Source organism: Micropterus salmoides, unplaced genomic scaffold (genome assembly GCF_014851395.1).
Source record: "Micropterus salmoides isolate LMB-PRFRI ecotype aquatic unplaced genomic scaffold, ASM1485139v1 Ms_hic_scaffold_7, whole genome shotgun sequence".
In the NCBI taxonomy this organism is placed as follows: domain Eukaryota; kingdom Metazoa; phylum Chordata; class Actinopteri; order Centrarchiformes; family Centrarchidae; genus Micropterus; species Micropterus salmoides.
Window position 1 is genome coordinate 8,777,916 of NW_024044459.1, and position 8,731 is coordinate 8,786,646.

Here is an 8,731-nt window from a genome sequence, read left to right on the forward strand (position 1 = left end):
CTCTCTCTGTCTCTCTCTCTCTCTCTCACACACACACACTGGTGTTCCTTCCCCTCTTTCTCACACACACATTTTTCCTCCCTTCCCTTTTTTCATGCTCCCTCCTAGCCGGCTCCCCCCACCATTTTTTCTTTCACACACTCTCATTCTGACTCCTTCTCTTCCCTCCCCCATCTCCCTCACTCCTTTTCCGTTTTTTTCCCTTTTTCACATTTCAGGTACGGTTACTGTATTTCCACTATACAACACCATTACTGTAGGAAAAACTTTTTTGGGTAAAGACAATATCTCAGTAGGGCAGATTTGCTGGTGGTCTAACAGCATTTCAGTAACATATCAGTGCTTACCAGGATCACCCCAAGGAGATTCATAACAACAGACAACTTATTTTATTGGATTTCAAGTGATATCATGATCCATATTTCTTTGAGTCATCTTTTTGTTTGAGTTTCTAGAGTTTTTACTCTTACTACTTACTATAATTTAATTATTGTTTTATTATATTATTGTTTATTTTTTATTCTATCCATTTTGTGGATTTTCCAGCCATTTCTCTCAATTTGAAAACACGTAGGATGTGTATGCCATCCCCTCCAGTTCCATTGGGAATGTAATCCACTTTAGTGACTTGATGAGACGGTGACGGTGATTTCCTTCAGTTCTTTTTAAAACCATCATTCAATAAGAACTGGTCATGTTGAAATAAACGTATGTTTTTTTTGCTTGGTCGTGTCTTATTACAAGGTAGATTTATGTGTCACAATACAACAGGTTGTAGAGTGAAATTGAGTTTGTAATTGTTATTCAGTGTTATTCCATTCTGCGGATAATTATGTGAATATCACTGACATTTGTTCTTCTTTTTTATGTTTGTGTTTTTATGTATCTAATCTTAGCACTGAAAAAATCTGTTTCAGGCATGCGAGGAAATGAAGTCAATGCTATAAAAGGGATTATCCCATTTTGCTGTTTATGTTTCAGTTGAAGGTACGTGATGAACGGTGGTTTATACTGTATATAGAAGCATTTTATATTTTCTCTAGTAATTTAGAAAGTAACAAATTGTTTTTATCATTTGCTCATCACGGCGGCACGGTGGTGCAGTGGTTAGCACTGTCGCCTCACAGCAAGAAGGTCGAAGGTCGGTTGCCACGGCCTTTCTGTGTGGAGTTTGCATGTTCTCCCCGTGTCTGTGTGGGTCCAGACATGCGGATGGTGACCCTAAATTATCTTTAGGTGTGAGCGTGAGTGGTTGTTTGTCTATGTGTGGCCCTGCGATGGACTGGCGACCTGTCCAGGGTGTACCCCGTCTTTCGCCCGATGTCAGCTGGGATTGGCTCCAGCCCCCCGCGACCCTGTACGCAGGATAAGCGGTTGACGATGGATGGATGGACTTGATTGGTTTTACAATATGTATAGGCTACTATTTGCAACCAATGACTGAATAGACATCCGAATATATTAGCTACTTAATGTTTGTCAATCAGTTGTGTCATCATACCTCAATCAGTAGATTCAGTAAATGTTAATTAATTCATAACAGTCCTGCTCCTGTGGAAATTTAACTTCACCTCTCTGCTGTATTTCTTCAAATCCTTTGGTTCCTCGTCGTTTCTGTAACGGTATTACTGAGGGGTGAGAGGACGGAGGGAAGCATAGACATGGCATGTCTTTCACCCCTCGCGCCTCGAAGGAAGCCCATCCCCCTCCACATCTGTTAGCCAATGAGCAGTAAGCAGGTTTCCATCTCCACAGAGATGGCTCACGACCACCCACGTGCACACACACACACGCCCTCCCTGGCAGGCTTCCCTGTATGTATGAAGTGGCAACACACACGTGTTCAGAGACACAGCGGGAGATGTTCATACATATGTGCACGCACACACACACACACACACACACACACACCTCAGAGGAGAATAAAGTGAGGATAATCTTTTATCCAGTGAAAGGAGAGATGAAAAGATGGAACGACGATAAAGAATGGAAGAGAAAGGAAATAAGATTGAGCCGGTAAAGGTGTGACGGAAAGAACAAAACTGAAAAAAGATGCGGATGTGCATTTTTTTCTTGATCTGCAGCAGTCCGCACACACACACACATTGTTAAAATGCAGCAGGATCAGATGCCACCTGCAGTGACTGTCAGGATGCAACAAAACCAGCAAGGCCGGGGCTGTAGAGATACATACAGCTATTAAAAGAGACAGTTCTGTCACATTCTGCCTGTCTGTATTTTAGTTTAGTTATCTGTAAGTTTTGGTTATTCGTTCAGTGCGGTATCTGTTATAAAGTCTGTTGGGTTTGGGTTTCAGTCCTGTCTGTCTGTTGTCTTGTATCCAGTCTTCTCGGTGTGTGTTTGCATTTGGATTTGGTCCTGTCAGTTTGTGTCTTGTGGAGTTGATCTGGTCCTGTCTGTTTGTGTCTTGTGGAGTTTTTCTGTGTTGTTCTGTCTTCTGCTTGTTCTGTGTGATTGTGGTCTGATCTGTCCTTTTGATAGATCAGTGCCTGCCTTAGTTCTTGTCAGTTCTGTTCCTGTCTGATGTTTGTTATTAGTTTCTGTACCATTGTGCTTGGGTTCTGTCAGTCTGCTAGGTGTCGATTTATGTTCTCTGCCAGTTTCATTATTTAACTTGAGTATTTAATCTGTTCTGTCCTCATTATTAAGCTTATATATTATTCGGTTGCCTGTTTGTCTTGTTCTAGTTGGTCTCTGTGTTTTTGTTGTTTCATTCTTGGCATTTTTGCAACCTGTTAGTCTCAGTCTGTTGTCCCTGGGTTTGTTTGTAGCCTATCTGTATTGTTGGTGTTTCAGTCTGTGTTTCCTGTCATGTATCTTTTTTTGCCCTGCATTTTAGTTTTGTGTCTTAGTTAATGTCTTTGTATTTACTCCTAGTTCTGTGTTGGCATTATTTTGGCTTTGTCTGCTCTGTGTTCTGTTTATTCCTAGCTTCAGTCTGTTTTCCCTGTTGGTTGTAGTTTATTTGTGATCTGTTTGATGGTGTCTGGATTAGTTTGTTATTTATATTATTCTGATATGTTATTCTGTATGTCTTATTTTGTTATGGTCTGTGTTCTGTCTGTTACTCCAGAAGCCCTCTGTCTGCCTGTCTCGTGACTCCTGATCCCTCGCACCTGTGTTGCTCCCGCCTGCTTGTTAGTTCCGGGTGTTAAATGTTTACTGTTTCTGTTCAGTCTCTTTCCGGTCATTGTTGTATGATGAGTGTTCTGCCTGTTGCTGTACTACATGTTCTGTATTTCGGGTTTTGCCAGTTTCCCCTACCCATAACTTTTGTTCTTGCATTGTTGATTGGATTAAAACCCCCTGAACTGAACGACAGCTCTCTGGTGTCTTGCGTTTGGGCTCTCTCCTGCTTTGCATTCACCAAATCCTGTCAAGTTCACACAAATTCTATCTCGTTCCTTGTGGTGTGGTCTATCGTGTATACCATTATGTTTCTATGTGTAAATGTTATCTCAGGGACAGATATCGCTGAATTGTTGGTGCTCGCAGCAATAGAATATTATTTTAGTAAAACTGAACAGTAAAGCATCTTTCCAAAAACACCTGGAAACCAAAATGTATTCACATGTCCTTGGTGGTGCTGGAAGCTCGGTCATGTAGTGAGATGGTTCTGTTGAGTGAAAAAATAAAAGAATTTCTGTATTGAGCACCACAGACAAAATGCCATTCACCTCCATTGCATTGGTGTGGTGGAAGACATCTCAAAAAAATGAAACTAGATAGCACCAGAGGCTAAGTTAGTCACTTTTTATTAGAAATTCAAGTCTTCATTTAAACCAGAAAATTTTATATTCAAACTGTTCGGATCATAGGGACCTCAGAGATGAAGTTATCCATTTGTGATCGTAACTGAACTTTAATCTTCTGAATCATTGAACTCAGTTTCCCAGAAATCTTCTAGAAAGTCACACTTACAGATGTGGTCAAAATTGTTGGGATCCTTCTGTTAAAGAGAAAACCCCACAATGGTCCCTGAAATAACTTGAAACTGACATAAGTAATAATGTACTGAAAATTAATTAATAATCAGGCATTGCTTTTGAATTGTGGTTCAACAGAATCATTTTTAAAAACAAACTAATGAAACTGGCCTGGACAAAAATGATAGAAATAATTTGACCATAGGGACATGTGTCCTGCAATAAGCAACACAGGTGTCCTCAAACTTGTTATGAGGTTGTGTGGTGTGGGGACAGAGAGGACCCAAACGCAGCACTCTGAGGGAAGTAGGTTTCTTGAGGGAAAAAGGGGTAGAGGGACTGGAGTGGAGTGAGAGGTGGATGTTGGTGGAAACACTGGCACGGGGAACCAAGGAGACTGGGGGCCAGGGAGCCGGGGAACACTGGGGCCGAGGAAGCGAGGAGCGGTGGGAGGACAGGGAGGACGCCGTGGGGGAAGTCTGAGGAGGAGAGGACCAGTGGATGAGCCCAGCCAACTGAACGGAGGACGAGGGTGAGTGCACCTGGGTGGGAAACAGACAGAGAGACAGAGTTAGAGATGACAGAGACAAAGCACGGGGAAAATGTGAGAAAAAAAACAAGAAACATGAGAGCCTGAACGTGGAGGTGGCACCGGGTATGGAGCAACGACAATCAAGCAAGAGTGGTGTGGAGAACCGGGGTTGAAATACAGGCAGGCATGAGGTTGATTACTGGCAGGTGTGGCAGGCTGACGAGGTGGCTGATGGGATGCAGGTGCAGGTAGTTGGCTGGGCTCAGGAGCAGAGGGAGAGAGAGCACACAGGGGAGAAAACACAGGGAGGCAGGCAGGGAACAGAAAACCAAGGAAAAAGCAGAATAACTGATAAATAGGAGAAAAACCAGGACACTCACCGTCAGCCAGGCTGCCACCACAACACTTGTAATCAGTCAGTCTGCCTATTTTAAGGGTGAAAAGTAGTCACTGTGCTGTTTGGTATCATGGTGTGTACCACACTGAACACGGACCACAGAAAGGAGAGAGCTGTCTCAGGAGATTAGAAAGACAATGATAGACAAGCATGTTAAAGGTAAACGCAGACCATCTCCAAGCAGCCTGATGTTCCTGTGACTAAAGTTGCACATATTATTCAGAACTTTAAGGTCCACTGGACTGTAGCCACCCTGGACGTGGCCGCAAGAGGAAAACTGATGACAAATCGAAGAGACGGATAATACAAATGGTAACCATAGAGCGCAGGACAACTTCCACAGACATTAGAGGTGAACTCCAAGGTACATCAGTGTCAGATCTGACGCTGTTTGAGCCAAAGTGGACTTAATGGAAGACGACCAAGGAGGACTCCACTGTTGAAAGCAAATCCTAAAAAAGCCAGACTGAATGCATATTGACAAGCCAGGAGGATGACCTTTGGACAGATGAGACAAACTGGAGCTGGTGGGCAAGTCACCTCTGCTCAATGTTTGCAGACGCAAAAATGAAACATACAAAGAAAAGAACACTTCACCTACTTCTGTCCCCAGATTCAAAACTTAACAAGGAGAAGCAGCGTTCAGTTATTATGCTCCGTATATTTGGAACAAACTCCCAGATAACTGAAGGTCTGCTGAAACAGTCAGTTCTTTTAAATTAAGAATGAAGACTTTTCTTTTTACCATTGCTTTTAATTAAATATTTAAGATTTTTCTTTTTATTGATAACTTACACTGCACTGTAACTTTTACTGTCCTGTTTTCTTTTTCTTTGTTTTTAGCTTTTTATTATTTTCCATTTAACTCTTTAAACCCTGATTGTAACACTGTAACTTTTATTATATTTTATGTTGCTTTTAAACTTTTACATATTTCCCTGCTGCTTTTATGTTTTATGTAAAGCACCTATAATTGCCTTGTTGTTAAATTGTGCTATACAAACAAACTTGCCTTGCCTTGCCTGGCCTTGCTTACTGTGAAGGAGGAGGCTCAGTTATGTTTTTGGGCTGCTTTGCTACATCTGTCACAGGGTGTCTTGAATCTGTACAGGGTACAATGAAATCTCAAGACTATCAAGGCATTCTGGAGCGAAATGTGCTGCCCATTGTCAGGAAGCTTGGTCTTGGTTTCGCAGGTCAGGGGTCCTCCAACAGGGTAATGACCCAAAACACAGCTAAAAACACCCATTAATGGCTACGAGCAAAACATTGGACTATTCTAAAGTGGCCTTCTATGAGCCCTTATCTAAATCCTATTGAACATACGTGGAAGGAGCTGAAACATGTAGTCTGGAGAAGGCACCCTTCAAACCTGAAACAGCTGGAGCAGTTTTCTTAGGAGTGGGCCAAAATACCTGTTGACAAGTGCAGAAGTCTCATTGAGAGTTACAGAAATCTCTTGATTGCAGTGACTGCCTCAAAATGTTGTGCAACAAAATATTAAGTTCAAGGTACCATCTTTTTTGTCCAGGCCAGTTTCATTAGTTTTTTTTTTTTTTTAAATGATTCTGTTGAACCACAATCCATTTAGTAAATTTTTATTTATTATTACTTTTGTCAGTTTCAAGTTATTTCAGGGACCATTGTGGGATTTCTTTCTTTAACAGAAGAGTACCAACAATTTTGTCCATGTCTGTAGGTGTGAATTCAGCCCATGGACTCATTGGTCAGGGACCTGTGACCTAAAGCTTTACGTCATCAACAAAACCTGCAGCGCAGACAGGGACAGACTGGGAGTTTAAAATGGCACTGGACTTTGATCCAGAACAGATCCAGAACTGGCCCCTGTAAACTTCGCCACGGCCATCCTAATAATGCACACACGTACAAACACGACCAGCCTCTAACACAACCACCTAGTAGCATCACAGCAACTGATCACTATTGTAGACTAACTTAAAAAGGCTACAGAACATACACACAAATGCTGCACATACATATATAAACACACTGAATTTTTCATGATTGAACAAACTTGATTGGTTTTACAATATGTATAGGCTACTATTTGCAACCAATGACTGAATAGACATCCGGCTATATTAGCTAATTAATGTTTGTCAAAGCAAAAACAATCAGAATCAAATGAAAATGCTTATTTTATTTTAAGTAAATTGACACAACTGTAAATCATTGATATTAAAGTGATTGCCATTTCCCACATTATCCCCACAGGATGGCTAAATGTGGACATTCAGAGCTTTGCTAAGCGTCAGATTTGAGTTTTTCCACTAGCCGGTTAGAACACCCAGTTACTGTATGTTTGTACCTCAATTTTGTTCTTCCTGGTACATTTGCAAAATAGTAGCTGGCCAATAGTATTTGTATATAACATATTTGTTTTGGTTGTGGCATCTTCCTCTTGCCGAGTCTAGCACTTTGATGTTAGTGTCGGTGGCACTGGTACTAGTACTACAAAGGGGCGGATTGGCCATCAGGAATTTCAGGTGTTCAAGAACTGGTGTTTTCAGTTTCTTATGTTCAACTTTAAATGATCCGCAACCGCGCCGGCCAGCCGTCAGCTGCAGCGAATACTGTGTGTCTATCAGACTGGGCCAAACTAATACTTTCAATATTGAGGGGGATGCAAGTGGCCCCTAACTTGGACCGATCTTCATTTTTGCCGAAATCTGATTCTGCTCAATGGCGCCGATCAAAGGATTTTACTTTCTAGCTGGGAGCTCAATCTCAGTACGTTTGGGGCCAATGGTTGTGAGACATGCAAAACAGAGCAGGTACATATGTCGAAAAGAAAGACAGAGGAAAAATAATTCTGTGGTGCCTAAAAAATAAGCAGCTAAATGCGCCAAAATAATCAACCTCTTCCTTGGTGGAAAGGTGCTGTGGCAGCGCAGATGACGCAAGACCCAGCAAAGGCACTGATAAGTAATACATTCATCATACCTGAGATTATTTATATATGCATTTATGTAGGAGAAGCAGTAGGAGAAGGACTATGGAACCAGAAACAATGACAGGTACAGGGGCCTGTGCAGGGCTGGGTAAGCGTTCATCCATGGATAGAATAAGAAAATGGATTATTGTTAGTTATATTTATCACTGATGTTCTTTTCATGCATATGAAGCTGCACAATCAGTACAAGCAGAGTCAGGGTCCAGCACAGGGGAGCTGAGCCAAGGAGAGGCCTACTCAGAGCTGAAGCTGAGGGATTTCCTTTTTATGCACACACATACACACTGCTCCTTTTTATGAGACTGCATTGTAGTTTTTGAATATATTTAACTATTTTAGTACTCTGACTGACTCAGGCTTCTCTGACCTGGTCTTGTTCAGTGCAGTGGTGCCTTGCTTTTACAAACTTTAGAGGCAGGTGTCATAAAAAATGTCATTGCGGCTTACTTTGGCTAACCTTCAACTCAACAATCAATCATGATTTCAGTTAAATGCTAAAGTTGCTGTTACCTTGTCTGTGGTCCACTTGCAGAACACCGGGTGCTTTCTGATCAGGTGCCATTGTGCTGTTGCAGTAGGCCACATAAATTTTGTTTTACGGTGGACAGATTGTAACATTACAGAGTTGTTTTCTTTTAGCTTGAAATAATCCCATACTTTGGACACTTTCTTCTTTGTCCATGCTATTTTCTCTCTCTTCCTCCACTTTGCAAACAGCACCATCATAATCACGTCATCTTCATACAGTGTAAGCGCGATGTGCGAGTAATAAATGTCCGTGCGAAACAGTGTGCTGTATAGTTATAAACGAAGCCTCGATGCAAAGAATTTGAAGAATTTTAGTAATCGAATTGATCAATCTAAATGATGAATTGTTTCAG